Consider the following 13,380-nt stretch of genomic DNA (forward strand, 5'->3'; position numbering starts at 1 on the left):
GGGGCAGCAGATGCCCTTTGCGCCTGCCTTGGTCACCCTGTCGCCTGAGGACTGTTCCCACTGGTCTTAGCTGGTGCCTTTTCTCCTGGCAAAGTAGATTTAAGGATTACCCAGGTGGGTTTTCCCAGGAAATGGACAGCACTTCAAATTTTGCTTCAGGCTGCATAGCACAGTGGAGAAATCCAGTCCCTTAGACCTGGGTTTGAATCCCAGCTCTGCTTATTTGTGTGTGGGTGGGTGGGTGGGGGTGTGCTTGGGAAATTATTTAGCCTCTTCAACTCTCAGTTTCTACATCTGTGAAATGGGGCCAAGAATACTTACCTCACAGATTTACAGTATGAATTACATAAAATAACCTGTGTGAAGTGCTTAGCATGTGCATGGCCCATGGTAGCTATTTTTATCATCCTCGTCATTATTATTAAGCATATATATCAGTGGTCTCCACCAGTCTGTGGGTGGAAATGACTTCCTCGTGCATCTGCTGTGATGCGGGAGCCTAAAGTGACTGAACCAAAGAGCTCACCCCTGTCTTTGCTATGTTGTTATTTGCAGTCATTTCTGTTATTCAGGGTGGATGATGAAGCTTCTGCTGGTGTGTGATGCCATGCCATTTTATGTCTCTGCTTCTTTTCTGTTCAGTTCAGTGTTCTTGAAAGAAAGAATAGTTATATAGCTCAAATGTAGGAGGGTTTGCTATACTAAGAGTTTTACATACATTATCTTCTTTAATTCTCATAGCAACCAACTATAGAAACGGGGAGGTTAAATGATGCCTAAGGCTGCACTGTTTCATGAAGATCTGGCTCTCATAGATCGAGCTGCGTGCTCAGCCCCTGTGCTATCTCCTTACACAGGGCACTGGCTGACTTGGTGGCCTTGACAGATCGGGGAGTCTGGTCCATCCTCCAGCCCCCTTTCTGCACTGAGCTGTGTGTCAGTCACGAAGGGGAAAATCTGTCCTACTTTAGAAGCTTTCCTAAGAACACTGTGGGTCCTCCTTTGGTAGCCATGCCAGGGTCTACAGGGATAGTGGCTTCTTCCTTAATCCTCTTGCAATATCCCCTTGAGGCTGGCCCTCCATCGTCGGGGGTAGTTAGGGACACGGTCTGAGAGTGTGCTCAGTCCTCAGGTGGACACGAGGACAGTGAAGGTGACCTTCCACCGAGTGCGGGTGGTGGGGCCTTCTGCCCCCCTGACTGTGGGGTGTGGCATCCAGTGCGAGTGTCGCCAGACTTCGTCCTCACCTGCCCTCCAGCCTCACCACAGCTAGCTGCTTCCTCACAAGTCTGCATCCACCTGGCTCTGGAGGCAGAGGAAGTGGTCTGTGGGCCAACTAGATCACTTGAGAAGATGAGTGGCCACATTTTTAGGTCTGGCCTGCAGTCCCTGGGGTAACTGAGGTGACAGGTAGAGGTGGATCTACTCTAGCCACAGTAACCACTGAGGGGTTACCTATGGGCCTTGAAGCCTGAGAACTAACATACCCCCTGGTGGTGTCTTCATTCAGTAGGTATTTATTGAGCACCAACTATGTGCCTTCACAGGCCATGTGAAGGAGACCTCAGATGAGGTGGGGTAGGGCTGCCTCCAGCCCAGTGGGCAGGGCCACCAGTGGGCACCAGGGAGCTCCACTGCTCTCAGAAGGATCCAAGACTGGCACAGGGGACAGGTTGGCTGTGATGCTGTTTATCTGAGCAGTTTCCATGACAACCAGGAGATGAATACCTGAGGTTAAGCAAAGTCTGGAGCAAGATTAAGTGTCTGGTTAGGGTGGAGCCTGTACTGTGATTTGGAGAACTTTAAGTGACCAGAATCTTCTGGGTGGCCTACATAATATGCTTAATTTGTCTGTTAATTAATTTATGTCCCACCCTCTTCCAAAAAGGATTCAAAGGGGCTCCTTTCAGTAGGTGTCTTAGAGGAAAGAAGGTATCCTAAGCTGGCTCTGAGTAAAATGTTGGGGTGTAGACCTTTTGTGGGTCCTTTACCAGCTGCCAGCTGAGCTCCTGTTCCCAAAGCTGGCTGCTTGAGAAACACAGTCTTTGCTGCCAAAGCTGGTTTGCAGCCTTTCTGTGATCACCTCCTGGTGTCTTTGCAACAACTGGCCCTGACACCTTCCTGCCTTGAGGCAAATCACGTGACTTAAGAGAAGCAAAGTTGACCTCAATTACCAGGTGCAAATATCAGTCATGGGAGTAACCAGGAGGCCAATGTCCCTGGTCGTTTCAGCCTCTGGCGTTAAATATTAAGAGTGCACTGTTCAGGGTGTGATAAAGGCTGTCTCTCACACTTTATGATTTCCAGTAAACCGGAGGCCTTCAAGGAAGGGCCACGGGCAGGTGAAAGATTCCAGGTCTGGCCCTCCGCTGAGCTGGCAGAGCAATTTCTGCCGGAGCGGGTGGGGCAGGGACGACCAGTAAGGCAGGGCCAGTTTCTGCTCCCAGCCCGGCAGCTACGTGCACTCTCAGGGTGGCAGTATGGGAAAAGGAAGACGTCTGTCCTTAGTGCTGGCCACTTTGCCTGCTTGCTGCTGGGTGCCAGGCCAGCTAGGAGCCCTGGGTGCATTCCTCTGTCAGCTGGAGTTGCTCTCACAGAAAGCTGGAAGAGCTCTTCCAGCATCTGGGGCCTGTAGACACAAAGGCCGAGATTCCTCAGCATCTGGCCACAAAGAAGCTGTAGATGGGCCTTGGCCTAGGAAGGGAACGGAGATGGCCCTCCCACCCGCCATTGCCTTCTGAGTTTCTCTGGAGCACCTAATCCACCAACAAAGTAGAAGACATATATCAAACTGGATCAGAATGTAGCAACAGTAGCCTGTATTCATTAACAAATACTGAATGGACACGTTGCTATGTGGCACACACTGTGCGAGATGCCTGGCATACAACCATGAACAGATAAGGTCCCTGCTCAAAGGGAGCTGACAGGCTAGTGGTGGAGACAGACAACAACTAAACAAACACATGCATAAAATGTTAATGCTAGCAATAAGTGCTGGGTAGCAAATTAAAATACACTGATGGGTAAGCAAGTACTTTGGAGTGGGTGGTCAGGATGGCCTCTGAGGAAATGGCATTTAAGAGGACATTTGAAGGGGCCGGCCTGGTGGCTCAGGCGGTTAGAGCTCCATGCTCCTAACTCCGAAGGCTTCCGGTTCGATTCCCACATGCGCCAGTGGGCTCTCAACACAAGGTTGCCAGTTCAATTCCTCGAGTCCCGCAAGGAATGGTGGGCTGTGCCCCCTCCAACTAGCAACGGCAACTGGACCTGGAGCTGAGCTGCGCCCTCCACAACTAAGACTGAAAGGACAACTTGAAGCTGAACGGCACCCTCCACAACTAAGATTGAAAGGACAACAACTTGACTTGGAAAAAAGTCCTGGAAGTACACACTGTTCCCCAGTAAAGTCCTGTTCCCCTTCCCCAATAAAATCTTTAAAAAAAAAAAAAAAGAAAAAGAAAAAGAGGACACTTGAAAAAGAAGAAGATTGAGGAAAGAGCAGGTGAACTGTCCTGACTGCTGTTGGGGAAGGAGAGCCAGGGTGACAGGAGGAGGGAAGAATGTTCTAGAACATATAAATTGGTTAACTTGATGCTTTGGGATTGGGTGACACTTCTTATTTTCTGAATTATGCCCTAAACACTCACTCAGTAAACCTTAATCGAGTGCCCTCTGTGTGCCAGCAGACTCTGCTGGACGGTGGTGGAAGGAAGATGAATCTGTCAGGGTCTCTTCTCAAGATGTGTTCAATCTGTTGATAAGAGTTAGGCCAGGATACTATGACAGTGTGCTGAGTAGTGTGGGTGCGAGAATCAAAGAGGTTTAGGGGGAGCATACAGAGGGGCTTCTCAACCCCTGTGGGCACTGAGTGGCGGAGACACTGTCCAGTAAGGTTCTCTGGAGGAAATGACACCTGAGGGGTTTTGGAGGATGAGGTGAGGTTAGCCAGGCAAAGAAGAGAGACAGTGTGTGTTCCAGGCAGAGAGAATGGTTGGTGCAAAGGCCTGGAGGGAGGATAAGCAAATGTGAGAAGGGTGCTGGAGGTAGAACAGTGGCAGAATTCTCTGCTCCGGAGCCTGTACCACACACTTGAGAATAGCTTGTGGAGTTAAAGAGATTCCTGAGGGGCCAAGTCAACACCAGGCAAAGCGTTAAGGAAAGGACGCTGAGGTTCACGAGCTCAGTCCACTCTCTGGGCCACCCTTCCTACCTGGACTCATCCAATGGGAGGACCCACGCACTCCCAGAAGCCATTTCCCAAATCAGAACAGAAGCTGCACCTGAACCAGGCACCTAGATGAGAGCGTGGAAGCATCTGAACATCCCTGTGAACACATTTGACTACTTGGTTTTGGAGGGAAGGGGCACTAAGATAAAACCTATTAATCTAGAAGTTACAACAAGGATTTGCATTTATGGCAGGAAGACCTTCTTTGCAACTCTCACAAGGCTGTACAATTACAAAGGCATAGTTATCACATCCCAGGAAATGCAAAATTTCATCATAAAGTAACATTATCCTGTGTTCATCCCAGCCTGATAGGTAACATACGGTTTTCTTCCATCCTTTCCTCTGACCTCCTCCCATTCTTTTCTTTCCCTCCCGTCTCTAGTCCCCAGAGTACCTGGTTATCTTTTTTACACACTCATTACTCCCTCAAAACCCTCCAATATAGATAACAATACTTGATTACTTGGAATTTACCTCAACAATTCGTGACTTGTTGAAAACCAGGAAGTAAGCAGTAAGTAAAAAAGGCGGCCAGAAAGAGCAAGAGAGGGAGAGAGAAGAAGACCAAAGTCCAAAATTAATTAACATTTGCTGAGGACTTGTGGACTTAACGATGTTCAAGGCATTGTGGTAACAAGGCTCATCACATTCTCTATTTTGTTTTAAGTTCTCCAAGCTCTTCCATTTGCCCCTCCAGATCTGCTGCCAACCCTCTCCACCTGCTCTATTCCCTGGGAGGCTGACCTGTATGCTCTGCATCAGCCCCTGCCTTGCCTCTGGCTTCTGACATGTTTGGCCGATGGCAAGTACTGGAAGGAGATCAGCAGACACAGGATTTTTTTTTTTCTTTTCAGGTAATCAATTTTTTTTTAAATTAAAGTTTATTGGGGTGAGAATTGTTAATACAATTCTATAATAAATCATCCATATCTCACATTGTGTGTTCACCACCCAGAGTCAGTTCTCTTTCCATCACCATATATTAGACTCCATTTACCCTCTTCTAGAGCCCCGTTCCCCCCTTACCCTCTGGTAACCCCTAAACTATTGTCTATGTTTATGAGTTTTTGTTTCTTCATTTGTTTGTCTTGTTCATTTGTTGTTTTCAGTTTTATGTACCACATATCAGTGAAATCATATGGTTCTCTGCTTTTTCTGTCTGACTTATTTCGCTTAGCATTATAATCTCAAGATCCATCCATGTTGTCACAAATGGTACTATTTCATCTTTTCTTACCGCCGAATAGTATTCCATTGTGTATATATACCACAACTTCTTTATCCATTCATCTGTCGAAGGACATTTTGGTTGTTTCCATGTCTTGGCCACCGTAAATAGAGCTGCAGTGAACATTGGAGCACACGTGTCTTTATGGATAAATATTTTCAGATTTTTGGGGTAGATACCCAGGAGAGGGATTGCTGGATCATATGGTAATTCTATTCGTAATTTTTTGAGGAACCTCCACACTGCCTTCCATAGCAGCTGCACCAGTCTGCATTCCCACCAACAGTGTATGAGGGTTCCTTTTTCTCCGCAGCCTCTCCAACACTTGTTACTGTTTGTCTTGTTGATGATAGCCATTCTGACTGGAGTGAGGTGATATCTCATTGTGGTTTTTATTTGCATTTCTCTGATGATTAGTGATGTTGAGCATTTTTCCAATAGTCTGTTGGCCATTTGTATGTCCTCTTTGGAGAAATGTCTCTTCAGGTCCTCTGCCCATTTTTCAATTGGGTTGTTGGTTTTTTTGTTGTTGAGTTGTATGAGTTCCTTGTATATTTTGGATATTAGCCCCTTGATGGAGGCGTTGTTTGCAAAAATCTTCTCCCATTCAGTTGGTTGCCTCTTTATTTTGTCAATGGTTTCTTTTGCTGTGCAGAAGCTTTTAAGTTTGATATAGTCCCATTGATTTATTTTAGCTTTTACTTCCCTTGCCTTTGGAGTCAAGTTCATAAAATGCTCTTTGAACCCACGGTCCATAAGTTTAGTACCTATGTTTTCTTCTATGCAGTTTATTGTTTCAGGTCTTATGCTTAAGTCTTTGATCCATTTTGAATTAATTTTAGTACATGGTGACAGATAGCAGTCCAGTTTCATTCTTTATCACGTTGCTTTCCAATTCTCCCAGCACCATTTATTGAAGAGGCTGTCTTTTCTCCATTGTATGTTTTTTGCTTCTTTGTCAAAAATTATCTGTCCATATTTATGTGGATTTATTTCTGTGTTCTCAGTTCTATTCCATTGATCTGTGTGTCTGTTTTTCTGCCAATATCATGCTGTTTTGATTATTGTTGCCCTGTAGTACAAGCTAAAGTCAGGGAGTGTGTTACCTCCAGCATTGTTCTTTTTTCTTAGGATTGTTTTGGCTATTCGGGGTCTTTTGTGGTTCCATACAAATCTGATGATTTTTTTGTTTCTATTTCTTTAAAAAAATGCCATTGGGATTTTGATGGGCATTGCATTAAATCTGTATATTGCTTTGGGTAATACGGGCATTTTAACTATGTTGATTCTTCCAATCCATGAGCACGGAATGTCTTTCCTTTTCTTTGTGTCTTCTTCAATTTCTTTTAAAAATGTCTTATAGTTTTCAGCATATAAGTCTTTCACATCCTTGGTTAAGTTTATTCCTAGGTATTTCATTCTTTTTGTTGCAATTGCAAAAGGAATTGTTTTTTTAATCTCTTTTTCTGAGATTTCATTGTTAGTATATAGGAATGCAATGGACTTTTGTACATAGATTTTGTAGCCGGCAACTTTACTGTATTCGTTTATTGTTTCTAATAGCTTTTTCGTGGAATCTTTAGGGTTCTTTATATATAGCTCATGTCATCTGCAAACAGTGACAATTTAACTTCCTAATTCCCAATTTGGATGTCTTTTATTTGTTTCTCTTGCCTGATTGCTCTGGCGAGGACTTCCAACACTATGTTGAAAAGCAGAGGTGATAGGGGACAGCCCTGTCGTGTTCCTGAATGTAGAGTAAAGGGCTTCAGTTTTTCACCATTAATTATGATATTAGCTGAGGGTTTGTCAAATATGACCTTTATTATATTAAGATATTTTCCTTCTATACCTATTTCATTAAGTGTTTTAATCATAAATGGATGTTGTATCTTGTCAAACGCTTTTTCTGCATCAATTGATATAATCATATTTTTGTCCTTTATTTTGTTTATGTGGTGTATCACATTGATGGATTTGCGTGTGTTGAACCATCCTTGTGCCCCGGGGATGAACCCCACTTGGTCGTGATGAATAATCTTTTGTAATGCCTTGTTGCATACGATTTGCTAGAATCAAAATTCTAGGATTTAGGATTTAGGATTTTTTTTTAAAGATTTTTTTATTGCGGAAGGGGTACAGGACTTTATTGGGGAACAGTGTGTACTTCCAGGACTTTTTTCCAAGTCAAGTTGTTGTCCTTTCAATCTTAGTTGTGGAGGGTGCTGTTCAGCTTCAAGTTGTTGTCCTTTCAGTCTTAGTTGTGGAGGGCGCAGCTCAGCTCCAGGTCCAGTTGCCGTTGCTAGTTGCAGGGGGCGCAGCCCACCATCCCTTGTGGGAGTCCAACCGGCAACCTTGTGGTTGAGATGATGCACTCCAACCACCTGAGCCATCTGGGAGGCAGCTCAGCTCAAGGTGCCGTGTTCAATCTTAGTTGCAGGGGGCGGAGCCCACCATCCCTTGCGGGACTCGTGGAATTGAACTGGCAACCTTGTGGTTGAGAGCCCTCTGGTCCATGTGGGAATCAAACCGGCAACCTTCGGAGTTAGGAGCATGGAGCTCTAACCTCCTGAGCCACCGGGCCAGCCCTTGTTTAGGATTTTTGTGTTTCTATTCATCAGAGATCGATATCTGTAATTTTCTTTTTTTGTGTTACCCTTACCAGGTTTTGGTATCAGGGTAATGTTGGCCTCATAAAATGAGTTAGGGAGTATTGTCTCTTCTTCAATTTTTTGGAAGAGTTTGAGTAGGACAGGTATTAGATCCTCTTTGAAGGTATGTAGAATTCACTACTGAAGCCATCTGGTCCCGGACTTTTGCTTTTGGGAAGGTTTTGGATGACTGATTCAATTTCGTTACTGGTGATCGGTCTGTTTAGATTTTCCAGTTCTTCATGGTTCAGCCTAGGAAGGCTATATGTTTCTAAGAACTTGTCCATTTCTTCTAGGTTATTGAATTTGGTGGCATATAGTCCTTCATAGTATTCTTGGATGATCCTTTGTATTTCTGTGGCATCCATGATAACTTCCCCTTTTTCATTTCTGATTTTGTTTATTAGTGTCTTCTCTCTTTTTATCTTAGTGAGCCTAGCCAGGGGTTTGCTAATTTTGTTAATCTTTTCAAAGAACCAGCTCTTTGTCGCACTACTTTTTCTATTTTCTTCTTGTGTTCTATTTCATTTCATTTAGTTCTGCTCTGATTTTTATTATTTCCTTTCCTCTGCTGACCTTGGGTTTCATTTGTTCTTCTTTTTCTAGTTCTTTAAGGTATAACGTGAGATTATTTATTTGGGATTTTTCTTGTTTCTTGAGATAGGCCTGTAATGATATAAATTTCCCTCTTAAAAACTGCTTTCATTGCATCCCAAAAATTTTGGTAGGATATATTTTCATTCTCATCTGTTTCTATGTATCTTTTGATCTCTCCTCTAATTTCTTCTTTGACCCGGTCATTCTATAAAAGTATGTTGTTTAATCTCCATGTATTTGTGTTTTTTACTGCTTTCTTTTTGCAGTTGATATCCAATTTCAAAGACTTGTGATCAGAGAATATGCTTGGTGTGATTTCAATCTTCTTAAATTTGCTGAGGGTAGTTTTATGTCCCAATATATGGTCTATCCTTGAGAATGTTCCAGGTGCACTAGAAAAAAAATGTAGTCTGATGTTCTAGGATGAAGTGCTCTATAAATGTCAATTATGTCCATTTCATCTAATGTGTCATTTAGGGCTGCTGTTTATTTATTTATTTTCTGTTTGGATGATCTATCCATAGCTGTCAATGATGTATTTAGGTCCCCTACTATAATTGTGTTTTGGTCAATTTCTCTCTTTAGTTCTGTTAATAGTTGTTTGGTATATTTCAGTGCTCCCTGATTGGGGGCATAAATACAGATGACAGTTATGTCTTCTTGTTGTATAATCCCCTTTATCATTACGAAATGTCCATCTTTGTCTCTTGTTATCGTTTTTATGCTAAAGTCTGTTTCATTTGATATCAGTATGGCTACACCTGATTTTCTCTGGATACCATTTACTTGGAGTGTCAATTTCCACCCTTTCACTTTGAGTCCTTGTCCTTGTAGCTGAGATGTGTCTCTTGGAGGCAGCATATGGTTGGGTTTAGTTTTTTTATCCAATCTGCTACTCTGTGCTTTTTTATTGGTGAGTTCAGTCCATTTACATTTAGGGTGATTATTGATATGTGAGGATTTCCTATCATTCTATCTTTGGTTTTCTAGTAAGACTGTCTCCATTGTTTCTTTGCCTTTTTGTTGTTGTCTATTATTTCTGTGTGGTGGTATTCTATGATTTTTCCCTCTGTTTCTTCTTTTATTACAGTATATATTTCAGTTCTGGATTTTTTTTTTTTTTTAGTGGTTACCATTAAGTTTATGTAAAAGAAAGTTTCATATTTAAAGTATTCCATTTTCTTCAGCATGCTTACTTTCTCCATCCCCATGTTCCGGTTCAGGCCTTTACTCTCCCCACTTTTATGCTTTGGTTGTCACAAATTATCCCTATTTATACTGGTCAAATAGCCTCCTTCAGTATTTCTTGTAGTGCAGGTAGGGTGTTAGAAAATTCCCTCAGCTTCTGTATGTCTGGAAAGGTCTTTATTCCTCCTTCATATCTAAAGGATATCTTTGCTGGATATATTATTCTTGGCTCATAATTTCTCTCTTTCAATACTTTGAATATTTGGTTCCACTCCCTCCTGGCTTGTAGAGTTTCTGCTGAAAAATCTGATGATAATCTAATGGGCTTTCCTTTGTAGGTTACCGTCTTCTTTTCCTTGGTTGCCTTGAGGATTCTTTCTTTGTCGTTAATTTTTGACAACTTCAATACAATGTGCCTTGGAGAAGGCCTGTTGGGGTTGAAGTAATTAGGTGTTCTATTTGCTTCTTGGATTCAAGGATCTAGTTCTTTCCACAAGTTTGGTAAGTTCTCGTCGACTATTTATTCAAATATACTCTCTGTTCCCTTCGCTCTTTCTTCGCCTTCTGGCATTCCCATTATTCTTATATTGCTCTTTCTGATGGAGTCAGAAAGTTCTTGTAGAGTTCTTTCATTTCTTTTAAGTTTCAAGTCTCTTTCTTTTCCCATCCGTGTCATTTCCAGATTTCTATCTTCGATGTCACTGATTCTTTCCCCCATCTGGTCAACTCTACTACCTAAGCTGGCTATTTCATTCTTCATTTCTTTTATTGAGTTCTTAATCTCCAGAAATTCTATTTGGTCTCTTTTTTAAAATTTCAATCTCTTTGGTAAAATGTTCATTTTGTTCTTTGATTGTGTCTCTGAGTTCATTAAACTGCCTTTCTGTGTTTTCTTGCATCTCGTTGAGTATTTAAGAACTGTAATCTTCAATTTTCTGTAATTTAAGTCACATATTTCCATGTCTTTAAGTTCATTTTCTGGAGACTTTTCATTTTCTTTCTGAGCTGACTTGTTACCTTGGTTATTCATGGCAATTAATGATTCATTATTTCTCTTCCTAGACATCTGCAGGAGTGGGTTCTGCAATAGGTTGATAGAAAGAGTTATTCCTTTTGTTTTCCAGTAGGTGTTGGTAGAATGTTTTATTTTCTCTCCTGCAGCCTTTTATTCTCTCTCATATTGTAGTGTTGTAGTTTCTCTGCACTGTGCCTGCTTCTCACAACAGTTCGCCTAGATCATAGGGTGCCACCTCCGTGGGGGGATATGAAAAATTTCTGAAATTCCAAAGCTCTTCCTGGACCAGATTTCAGAGCCCGTGTGTTTCAGCAGCTCTGTTTACTCCTTCAGGAATCACCCCAGATAGGTGGGGACAGGGGGAGGATGGGTTGTGAGAGGTGGCCCAGAGCAATGGTGGTGACCACCACCACAGCCAGTGCTGCTTCCACAGCTCCCTCCCCTTTTCCGGAACTAGTTGGGCTGCGAGTCCGTGTCTGCGGACCACAGTCCTCAGAACTGCAAATACTCTGTTCTTCTGATCTGACACTGCTACTGTTCCGCTTCTAGCACCGGGCAGGTGGGGGCGGGGCGAGTTCTGGGAGGGTAGGGAGGGGGCGGCCAGTCTCAGTGCCTAAGGCTTCCGTTCTCTGTTCGGCAGTGAGGGCTTAAACCACCGTTTTCAGTCTTCTTCCCTCAGTGTTTGCTCCGAGGTCTCTGCTGTGAGCGTTGGGTTCAGCTGTGTTATATGCTGCCCCCTCAGCCCTGTGGGCCATAAGTGGAGCCTTAGCAGTCCGAGTTCTTCCCTCTCCGGCAGCTGCGGTAGTTCCGGGATGCAGCGAGCTCGGAGCACTGAGCCAGGTCTGCGTCCTGTGCCTACACGGCCCTGTCTTCGCACTTCTCTTTCCCCCCCACCACAATTTGCCCACCTTTAGATGATTTCAGTAGTGCACCTCTTAGTCTTGCCCGTCTGCTGTGCAGGGGGAGTCCTTTGTGGAGTTGCAGTTGTTCAATTTGTTGTAAATTCCAGGGGAGATTTCAAGAGGCTCACCTCAAAACACCATTTTTATGACGTCATCTGGATTTTTCCCCCCCTATGTTCCCATAGGGTCACTGCAGGCCAACTGCATCCTCCACCACAGCCCACAGCTCCTGCCAGACACCCATTCCAATTGCTGCCATCTCTGCGTTCCCTTTTCTTCTTCCCATCCTTCACGTCTTCAGCTAGAGGTAGCAAGAGCTCCCTACTGTTTCTACCCTAAAGTGCTTCACTAGCTCTTGGTGGTTTCCTTAAACCCTTCCAGTTTGAATATGCCATCTGTTTCCTACAAGACCCTGCCAGTACGATAAACTTTATGAGGTAAGCACTGTGATATCCCCATTGTAAGACAAGGAATCTGAGGCTCAGAGAAACTTCATAATTTGTCCAAGGGTGCACGGCTGGTAAATGTTAGAACTAGGACTCAAATCCAGGGGTTCCTGATACATATGACTAAGCATGTGTATGTTTAGTCATTATATCACATTGCGTCTCACGCACTAAAGACCATTTCCCCCAGACTCCACTAAATATCCACCAGCTCTTGTGTTTTGTTTCCCAATCCACAACCATTTAAAAAGGGCAAAAATTAAAAGTGGGTGCTAAAGGCAGGCTTTCAAGTAAATAGTGAGAAATGATGGGTGACAATCTGAGATGGAGAAAAGGCATAGTAACTATTAAAAATAGGTCTAAGAACTCAAGAAGACTTCAGAGTCCACACTGCCTGTGTCTTCAGTGTGTTCTGAGGGAGCGTGGCATTCACATTACAGTTCTCAGGAGGCTGAAGTAAAGTTCTGAATTTGCCAAAAGAGTTAACTTGAGGTTGCCTAATTTACCCCAACACTGGTTCTTATTTTAGCGCCCAGTTTTCGTGCTTAGTGTGTGACACCCCAAGCACAGGGAAGAGGTTCTTTTTAGTTCTGAAACTGCTGATTCAGTTTGTATGAGGATATTACTTTTTAAGGAACTTTCAAAAACACCTAAAATTTAATGGTAGCCATAATTTAGCTAGAGAATCCCTGAGTACAGAATTTTCTCCACTTCCCAGCATTTATAGAATCTGACATCACTTGAGGTTGGAGGGAGACTCTGGGGAGAAGGAAGAGGAGCCACTCGCTGAGTGGAAGGGACTCTATCTGTGGGCAGCTGTATGGAGGTTGTTACTGAGACAGTCAGTGACTATCCTCTTGATGGCTTGTCTGGTCAGCCCTTCAAGTTCTTAGCTGGAAGAGGCCATAACAGGGCTGCTTTCCATTTATTTGATTATTAGTAAGGTTGACCCTTTTAAAATCTTTTACATTTGTATTCTTTTGATAATCTGTTCACATGTATGTTCACATGTAGGTTAGAAACTGCTAGTTGCTTTCCAATACCCATTCCATGCTTCTTTCTTAGCAACAAACCCAATTTTTAGCTGAGCCCTTTGCTACCCAACTCAAGGATTATGTT

General features: G+C 43.3%; 1 long non-coding RNA gene across 3 annotated transcripts in view; it reads left to right on the forward strand.

The window, feature by feature from the left end:
• The window catches only part of LOC117016745 (uncharacterized), a 73,163-nt gene that overhangs the window by 22,684 nt on the left and 37,099 nt on the right, over positions 1-13,380 (forward strand). For 2 of the 3 annotated variants that reach the window (XR_004421953.1, XR_004421955.1), the window contains exon 4: positions 4,902-5,088. The exons of the other annotated variant lie outside the window; for it this stretch is intronic. This is a non-coding gene — a long non-coding RNA (uncharacterized LOC117016745). The remainder of the gene's footprint in view (positions 1-4,901; positions 5,089-13,380) is intronic. 3 annotated transcript variants of the gene reach the window in all.

This window comes from Rhinolophus ferrumequinum, chromosome 24 (genome assembly GCF_004115265.2).
Source record: "Rhinolophus ferrumequinum isolate MPI-CBG mRhiFer1 chromosome 24, mRhiFer1_v1.p, whole genome shotgun sequence".
Lineage (NCBI taxonomy): Eukaryota > Metazoa > Chordata > Mammalia > Chiroptera > Rhinolophidae > Rhinolophus > Rhinolophus ferrumequinum.